Source organism: Eschscholzia californica, unplaced genomic scaffold (assembly GCF_041429995.1).
Source record: "Eschscholzia californica isolate CP2 unplaced genomic scaffold, dmEscCali1.0.p SCAF_2, whole genome shotgun sequence".
In the NCBI taxonomy this organism is placed as follows: domain Eukaryota; kingdom Viridiplantae; phylum Streptophyta; class Magnoliopsida; order Ranunculales; family Papaveraceae; genus Eschscholzia; species Eschscholzia californica.
In genome coordinates, this window is record NW_028238309.1 from 27,467,686 (window position 1) to 27,477,233 (window position 9,548).

Sequence of the window (9,548 nt, forward strand, 5' to 3'; positions counted from 1 at the left end):
TATTTCAAATAGCTCCAAGTATACATGACATGAAATTTCGTATGAGCTCCAAACTAACAATTCAATTATTTTATCCCATTTAAAACATGATGTCTCCCTACTTCAGAATAATACAAAAAGAAAAGGCTCATACTTTCCCTAGCCATATCATTACGCTGACGGATAACATTGAATCCAGTTGCCAAATAGCCACCAAGAACGTCTTTTTTGAAGGATTCTAAAGTGAAAACTTTGTAATTCTTAACAGGTAACAAACAATACTACGATGAAAATTTTTATAGCGAACGAATGCTGCTTTCTCCTAATATTTTTTTTAAATAATGATATAAAGTTCCTAATACTTTTTTTAAAATAATGATACAACACTCTCCAATAGTGGTTTACAAAATGTCGATCTTGTAATTCATTAATTCTCACTTTTTCATTCTTTTTTGTTGCAAGAAGTCATTCTTACAATCTTACTGATGAGAAAACTTTTTCTCTTTACAATAAATTAGACGAATTTCTTATGCAACACATTATTGTGTTTAAAGCAGTTGTTGGTCAAGATTTAGAACTCGAGTGGAGTGGTGGACGACCTATTTATTATGCATTAGGGAATCCAAAGAATTCTATGTGGCATATTTAATTATTTATCAAGTGGACTACTTACTTTTGTTCATTATTTGTGGAGCAAACTCAGGATGATTGTCCATATGAGTCAAGAAAAATACTCTTGTACTAATCTCTTTCTCTTCTTTTTAAAAACAAAAAAGGTGTCTTCACTTTTGAAAACTACAGAAGAACTATTAGATTGATGCCCTCTGAATTCTCTCTGATGCCTGGTCTGTGATTAAAAGGTCTGATTGTATGAATCAATAGTAAAAGTTAAAAAGAATCATTCTCTTTTTTTGATACACGACAAGCAAGTGTGACTTGTTATTTGGAAATTCACCTTGGGAGTAAGTTTGGGAGGTAAAAAGTTCAGATCGAATATGATTGGGGCAGATCTAGGATTTACATTGAGTGGAGGCTACAACTCAAGACACTATCATGAGAAATTTCAGAACTTCGGATTTTGTACATCAATTTTAGCTTAACATAATCGATAACTTATGACTTATAATAAATTCGATATGATCATTCATGATATAATTACATGTTCTGTCGCTTAATCAAGATATTAGAAATTACGGCTCTGGAGGCAGTTAATTGAGAATCACTTATCTCCCGAAAAGCGAAATATCATATTTGATATACAAAATTATCAAATGCAAAGAAACATGAAAACTCAATTTCTTACTTTTCTTGAGATGCAATACCAAATATTTTTGCAAAATTGATTCACCAAAAATTAGTCTCCAATGTGGGTAACTAGGGTAAAGATTACAATATTTTTCACAGTAAAGAGTGTTTGAATTCCAAACCCCAATTTAAAGAAAAACGAAAAGAAAGAAAAAAAAGTGAAATTGCAAAACAAACTCATAGAGAAAAAGAAATATAACATATGAAACTTTTAGATTATATAGTTACAAGTTTAAACATTATTCTAGGTGAAATTAGTGTTTTTTTTTTTTGGTGAAATCGCCTTAGTTTGTTCTCAAAAGCATAACATCCTTAATACAAACATGAGATGAGATGATTATCTTTTTGGATAACATCCTTAATACAAACTGGTGGAGTAGGTCCCATCCATAATTTACTTATGGTGTGTTTGGTTGCAAGATTCCTAAGTAGGATTCCTATCAAAAGTGGAATTTGGTAGGAATCATGAATCCTTGGTCTATTTGGCTACCAAGAATCCTAGGACTCTTGAATCCTAAGGATTCCTAATTCCAAAAATTGTATTGGACCAAAATCCCACCTTACCCCCTAGGATTTGCTAGGATTTTGGATTAATGAACCTAAATTTCAAACTTAAAATCAGCAAAAAAATATTTCCTTCTACAAAATCATTATTTTTTTTCAAAATCATTATTTTTTTCAAAAATCATATTTTTTCTAAAGACTTTGAAAAATACTCAAATAATAATAAATCATAGGGTTCTTAGTTGCCAAACAAGCCAAAAAATATTACTAGGATTCATGAATCCGTGGAATCATGAATCCCAAGGACTCGTGAATCCGCGGATTCATGATTCCGCCATCCAAACACACCATTAGTTTGTTCTCAAAAGCATACTTAGCCAAAGAGTGAGTTGCACTGTTACCCTCTCTAGGTACAAATTTGAAGATGGTGGGTTCTAAGTTCTTCTTCATATCATGGATCTTCGCAATCAAGGCTCTGACTTTCCATGGGGAGTGGTTCAAGTGTGTCGAACATGCTTGTAACGCCGTTTTTGCATCACCTTCAATTTCACAACATGTTAAGCTTATTGAATTGCTAGCTCTAGGCCCAGTTGTATTGATCTACATTCTGACTCCATGGATGTGCTTGCTAAAAAAGTCTTTGTTTGACAGGCTAATACTTCTCCTCGATGATTTTTTGCTATACATGCTGCTGCTCCCTGATTTGCCGAGAAAACGCCATCAACATTGATCTTTATTACATTCTCTTTTGGTGGTTTCCATGATTCTGAGATGCGGGTTGGTTCTCTGAGATTTATTGACTCATTTTCTTTCTTCTGGTGCTCCTTATAATCAAGGTACATTTTCAATGTTGTTGTCATTATCCATGACCCATCACCTTTTACTCCTTCAAATACACTTTTCTTTCTAGTTTTCCACATCTGCCACAACAAGTACATGCCCAATTTAATCCCTTCAATGCTCCCATTTTGGTTTAACCATTCTATTATCATTTCTTGAACTGATTGATGTTCCTCTGTCCGTAATCCCAACGGAGATTTGAACCATATTTTCGTACTGAATTTACACCTTAAGAAGAGGTGGTCAATTGTTTCCTCGTTTTCGAAACAAAATGCACAGAGTTTGGGTTCCGATGTATTGAATTTCATTGATATAGCCTTCACTGGTATTGCATTGTTTACGACTCTCCATATGAAATAAAGTACTCTTGGAGCTAAGCTTTGAATTTGCCAAAGTTTACACCATGGGAATTCTGCATTAATGCTTTGCTGATTGGAAGGCGGCGCTTGCTCGACCATGATTGTTTTGTAGAGCGATTTTGAAGAAAATTCTCCCTTCTCAGTTGGAGTCCAAATGACTTTATCATTTTGTGTTATTCTAGATATAGGGATCTTGAGTATTTCCTGTGTTGAAAGATCATCAAACACCCTTCTGACTAACAGTCGATTCCAACTATGAGTGTCCTGGTCAATAAGATCGGATACCCAAAATACTGGTTGGGCTTCTTCATCAATTAAGTTCCTTCCTAGTTTGAAGTTTAAAATGGTGGGTACCCATGGGTCACTCCACACTTTTATATCCTTTCCATCACCGACAAAATAACATCTCCCTTTTTCAATGTAGCTTCTCATACTCAGCATACTCTTCCATGTTTTAATAGCTAATGATGGGCTTTTATGTTCCCAGAAGTTCTCCTGTTTCAAGTACTTAGCCTTTAGCAGTTTGACCCAAATTGCTTGAGGTTCGTTTAAGAATCGCCATACAAGTTTTCCAACCAAAGCCATGTTAACACTACTCAAATCCCTGATTCCGAGTCCTCCTTGTTTGAAATTCTTCTTTAATTTCTGCCATCCTCCATAGTGCATCTTACTTTGATCAACATCATGCCCCCACCAAAGTGATCATTGGTATTTTTCTAATTCATCCAGTACCTTTTTAGGCGCTATATTAGAAGAGAGAAAATACACTGGGATGCTTGCTAATTCATTCTTCAAAAAAAGGTTCGTCCTGCATGAGACACTGTATTACGCTTCCATCCTGACAGTTTGTTCGATACTTTCTGGATAAGAAAGTCGTAAGAGCAACACAAGTGTTTCGGCTTCAGGAAAAAATGTCCCAAATACTTATCCGAGTCTAACATTTCTGTAACTCCTACAATTGACATGATCTGATCCTTCTTGTCTGCAGGAGTATTTCGGCTAAAATGGATTGCTGATTTATGGTAATTTATCAATTGCCCAAAATATTCCGAATAACTGTCTAGTATTTTCTTCAGCTGCATGATATTATCTTCTGTTGCCTGCCCAAAGAAAAATAGGTCATCCGCAAACATCAGATGACTAATAGGAGGGGCGTACCTGTTAACTTTTAGCCCATTATATATCCCTTCATGCTCTGCTTTGTCTATTAATTTGCTGAGAATTTCTAAGCAAAGTATAAAGAGATAAGGGCTTAAGGGGCACCCTTGTCTAAGCCCTATTTCGCTTCAAAATTCGCCTTTTGGTCTTCCATTGACAAGGACCGAGAAGGTGGCTGTTGTCACACAACTTAATATCAAGTCATGTGTGTTGTCCTTGATTCCGACTAGTTGTAGTACCCTACTTAAGAATTCCCAGCTTGCTCTATCATACGCTTTTGCCATATCAACCTTTAATGCAAAGGATCCAGATATTGTTGATGTGTGCTTCAAGAAGTGAAAGATCTCCTGAGATATGATGATGTTATCAACGATCTGCCTCCCAGGGACAAAAGCGTTCTGGACCTGTGAAATTAAATTAGGCAAAAGAGGATTGATTCTACTTGTTAGAATCTTGGTAATGACTTTATGTAAAACATTACAAAGTGATATTTGTCGATACTCGGTAGGATTTTCTGGGTTATGTTTCTTTGGAATCAAAGCAAGAAATGTGTGGTTTAGCCTGCTCGGTGAGGTACCTGTTCCAACATTTTTTGTAGAATAATGTTGAAAAATCGGACCAGGTGATTTGTACGATCCCATCTCTATCAGTACACTCTGAATTTCTTCTTTGGTCGGCAGAGCACTAATGCTTCTATTTTGTATCTCCTCTAAAGGTACTGAGTTGAGAGTAAAGTTCTGGGACAGAGAAGTAGTCATCTCGAATCTGAATGCCTCATAGAAGTGTGAAACTAATCTGTTTGCGATCTTATGAGGATCACACGACCAATTTCAATCTGCTAACCGAATGGAGCTGATTTTATTTTTCCTACGCCTATTCAATACTGATAGGTCGAAAAACTTTTTATTTCTGTCGTTGTCTGTGATCCAACTCTTCTTTGCTCGTTGTCCCCAACATTTCTCTTCCATGGCATATAATTCAGATAGTTTTGCTTGGGTTTTTTTGTTCTTCTTCAATGAGCTCTTGTGTTGGCTCCAGACGTTGAATTACTAGAAGTTTTCTTTTTGTTTCCTCTATTGAATAGATTAGGTGTCCCACTATATCTTTACCCCATTGCTTTATTTTGATTGCTTGGTCAGGTAACCTGTTGTGAAATTTTCCTCTTGTTTCAATCCACTCTTCCTCAATCATCTGAAAAAAGTTAGAGTGTTGGATCCAAAATGCCTCAAAGCGAAAGGGGGTTTACCTTTTGGTTTTCTTTTTGATAGATTGAAAATTATTGGTACATGATCGCTGTTAAAACGGGGCAGATGTTTTACTTGTGCATCCGAGTATTTCAACCTCCATTCTATGCTTGTCAATACTCTATCAAGCCTTTCTCTGATGTGAAACTCTTCGTCTCTTCCGTTTGCCCAAGTGTAGGCAGGACCGGAAAAACCAATGTCTACGAGATAACAATCACTAATCATGCTTCGGAACAATGTTGAGGCTCTATTGTTGAAACCTGAACCTCCCCAATTCTCTTTGTTGTTTTGTATAGCGTTGAAGTCCCCTATGGCACACCATGGGTTGGTCTGCTCATAACTAATTGATCTCATGAACCCCCAGAATTGTTCTCTATCTTTGGTATTTGGTGGACCATAGATACACAACATGTCTCATTTGTGAAGGTTTCCTGTCGACTCACCTTTGATGTGGATATGGTTTTTTGAAGATGTAATAACTTCAATCTTTGTATCGTCATTCCATAACAGCCAAAGGCCCCCACTCAATCCAATAGATGGCACAATGTAGTAGTTTGGGTACTTGATCTTTGAAATCCATTTGTTCGATGAGATTTATGATAGTTTTGTTTCGGACAAGAAAACTATGGCTGGTTTAGTTGCCCAGAGCAATGAGTTGAGTGACTGAATTGTCGGGGCATTCCCCACCCCCCGACAATTCCAACTGAAGACTAACATTGGTCGCGCGACCTTCCCGGGCTGGTCGCCACTGCCCCTGAGCTCATAGTTTCCACAACCTTTCGAGGTTTTTATCTTGACCCAATTTATCATTGAATACTTCTTCTTGGTTTCTTTTTGAATTTTTTTGACTCTTCTTAGTAGTCATATGCTGCTCTCGTGCTAACCGTTTCTGATGATGCACAAAATATCCAGATGTTGACTAACGTCTGAAGCGTCAAGATCAGACCTGAAGTCCATCGGGTCAACCCGGCTTAAGGTAGCAGGTCTGCTGAACCCTTGACGATCCGTCACGTACTCCCCTAACTTGGAGGTCGGCTAGAGGAAACCAATCCTGTAACGCCCTTGGCATGAACATATCAACCCTGAGGTCTCTAAAGAAATGATGGGGGTCCACGTAGGTTCGGTCGATGCCTTACGCCCAGAATTGAGAAGGCAAAGCGCACTTGCAATCTACCGACTTAATCCCAGAATCTCCGCGGAGATCTTAGTCGGCTACAGATCTTTGAGTGTTTAAGCAAGTGTGGACTTCACGCGTCCAAGAGAGGAAACTTCTCCCTAAAGATCTATCACATCGGCATGATATCTACGAAAGATCCTTGAACTTAGGAACTTTCATCTATCCTGGATGTGAGATAGACACAAAGGGAAAACTTCCCTCCACAGCAATCACCGTCGCCTCATAAGCCTATAAAAGGCCCCCAAATCGTCCTTCAATGGACACGATCTCAAAACCCTAGAAGATCACAGTTAACTCTGAGTTCTCATAATTCGCCCCCAAACGGATCAATCAATGTTCATTGTTTTACTACAAAGAGCACCCTGACTGGCTTGAGCATCGGAGCAGTTTTCGAACCCTTTGCAGGTTTTCCCCCCCTTGGAAACAGACGAACAGGAACGGTAAGCAGGAACAAGGAGAAAGGAGCAGGAGCAAGGAGCAGGAACAAGGAGCAAGAGCAAGGAGCGAGGAGCAAGAGCAAGGAGCGAGGAGCAAGAGAAGCAGAGAACCAGAGCTGGAAGCGGGTTCAATCGATAGAACCTAACCTGACTTAACTGAACATGCAACTTAATGGAGGGTGTCATGCATCAACTCCCTGTTTTATGTTGATATAACAGAAGGCCATTTTTTTGACATCAGCAGTTTTCATTTCTTTTCTCCTTTGACTATTAAGGTATTTTCTAAGATTTCCATGCTTGAGTTACTCATTTCCGTAGGCACACTCAGTTCTTTCATTGAGTCCACCTTTGAAATACCATCTGATGCAACTATTTTCTTACCTTTCTCGTATCTCGTTGCCTCTGATGGTGCTGGACCTGGTTCCACTAAGAGAATATTCTCAATGAGCATGTTGTTATTTTCTAATCCCTCATTATCCTCCAATGGTTTGTAATTGATGCTGATTTCCTGGATTTTCCTTTTCGCCAGTGTTTCCTAAATTATGAAGATTTGTAATTTTGCTAATTATCCATGAATCTTGAATATGCCTCGATTGTGATGATTCAGTTTCCGATTTTGTCCCATCCAAAACTTGCAACTTACCAAAATCTGCTTGCAAAGATTTTCCGTTTGGTTTACTCATCGATTCCTCTCCCTGTGCCGGTGTTTGAGCATATTTCCGATGGCCAGATGTGTCTTCTCCGGTGTTAACCTTTTGGTGCTTGTATCTTTCATTAAATCTTGCCATGAATTCGGCTTTGATGTTGTCACTAAAGTTTGGTGTGAGCATCTTTGGCCTTTTTTTTTGGAGTTCTTCTGACCAATCTTCGGGCATAGCTTCCAGTAATTGTGATTGAATTTCGCAATTTGACATTATGTGACCAATTCTTCCACAAAAATGACATAGCTTAATCAATTTCTCGTATCGTATGTCGATTTTGCAATTCGTACCATTTGTAAGATTTACAAAAATTATAGAAATCAGCTCCTTTGTGATATCAATTTCAACTTTAGCTCTTGCGTATCTTCTCATTTCAATGTATCTTCTTCTTTGATGTTCTTTGTCTTACCTATTTGAGAGCAAATCTTATACATAACTTCTTTTGTGAGATAACCTATCGGTAAACCATGGAGTTGTATATTGAAATCTACTTTGTTAAACAAGTAGTCTGTTGGTATTTTGTTCTTTCCATAGATCTCTATAATGAGTAGATCGTCATGAATATGCCAAGGCGATTCTTCTAGTACAAGACGCAAACCATTCAGTTTCTCGAATTGGATTAAATATGATTCACCATAGAATTCTTTGATTGTTATTTTACCAGAGGGTTTCCACATTTGCAACACAATGTCTTTCAGAACATTTAAGGAGAAGGTTTTCTTTGTTATGAGTTGGATTGCTATGGTTTTCCTCCAATCAGTAGATGGTTTTGCATCTGCCTTCAACAGAGGGACTTCAACTGGACTTGTATTCTTCCTCATTAGAGAATCCATTAGTTTCACTACTTCTTCAAAATCTTTTTCTTCCTTTGATTTCTGACTACATCTTCCCTGGTGTAGGGTTTCTTGTGATGAAAGTGGCTGCATATTGACCTTAGGTCAATCCTTTCACAAATGAAAACAAGAATACTATTGCAGATATGGTGGTAGAGAACCTAAAGGTTCAGGGAGAACACGCCATTCCTGCGCAGAGAGAAAAGGGGATATATTAGGTGAAGTTAGTGTAGATCGACTACTTTAAGGTCTTTAAGATGACCTTGTTGATGGCGGTTAATGTGGTTATTCAATTCATGTGGATACCTTCATATTTTCATCTCATGAACTATCATTGTCATACATCATTGTCATGTAAGGAATTGAATAAATGTGGGAGCCTTTTGTCAAAAAAATGGTATATGGCTCACAAGTTACTTTTTATGAAGTTAGTGGGCTATAGCCCTTGCCCCCTTTAAAATGCTCCTTGGAATGCCGGTAATTAGAGTTTAAAGAAATGATAATATGTATTTGTACTTGTATTGACATGTCTAGAAACTAACTTTTAAAGTTTATTGCTCTCTACCATTTGTATTGAGAGATTAGTTTTAGAGACTAGAAAATAAAATTAGGTCAGAAAAACTTGGTTATAAAATCCATCAGTCGAGCAAAGGAGAATTTTGCTTCACCAGAAACTCATTAATCTGATCGAAGGGTTTCCCGAAAGGATATTTCCCTTTTGTCGTATATGAAGACGTTAGAAAATGCCTACCCAGAAATCTTCCTAAAAATCGCCTTGAACCTTTGAGTAAATGTCTCTCCATGCTGCTGGTGAACAGAAGGGGTACCTCAAAAGACACTTCAACGCACAAGTCAGTTCACTGTTACTGGTTGAAAGTCAATGTAATCAAACGGTTAGGAACGAATTCCTTTTTCAGGACAAACATGTTTAGTTTATGTAGGCTTGCATGGTGTGGTGAATAACTAGCTTAAAGATGGCCATGTGGCAGGGCCTTGAGTAGAATCTTTTCG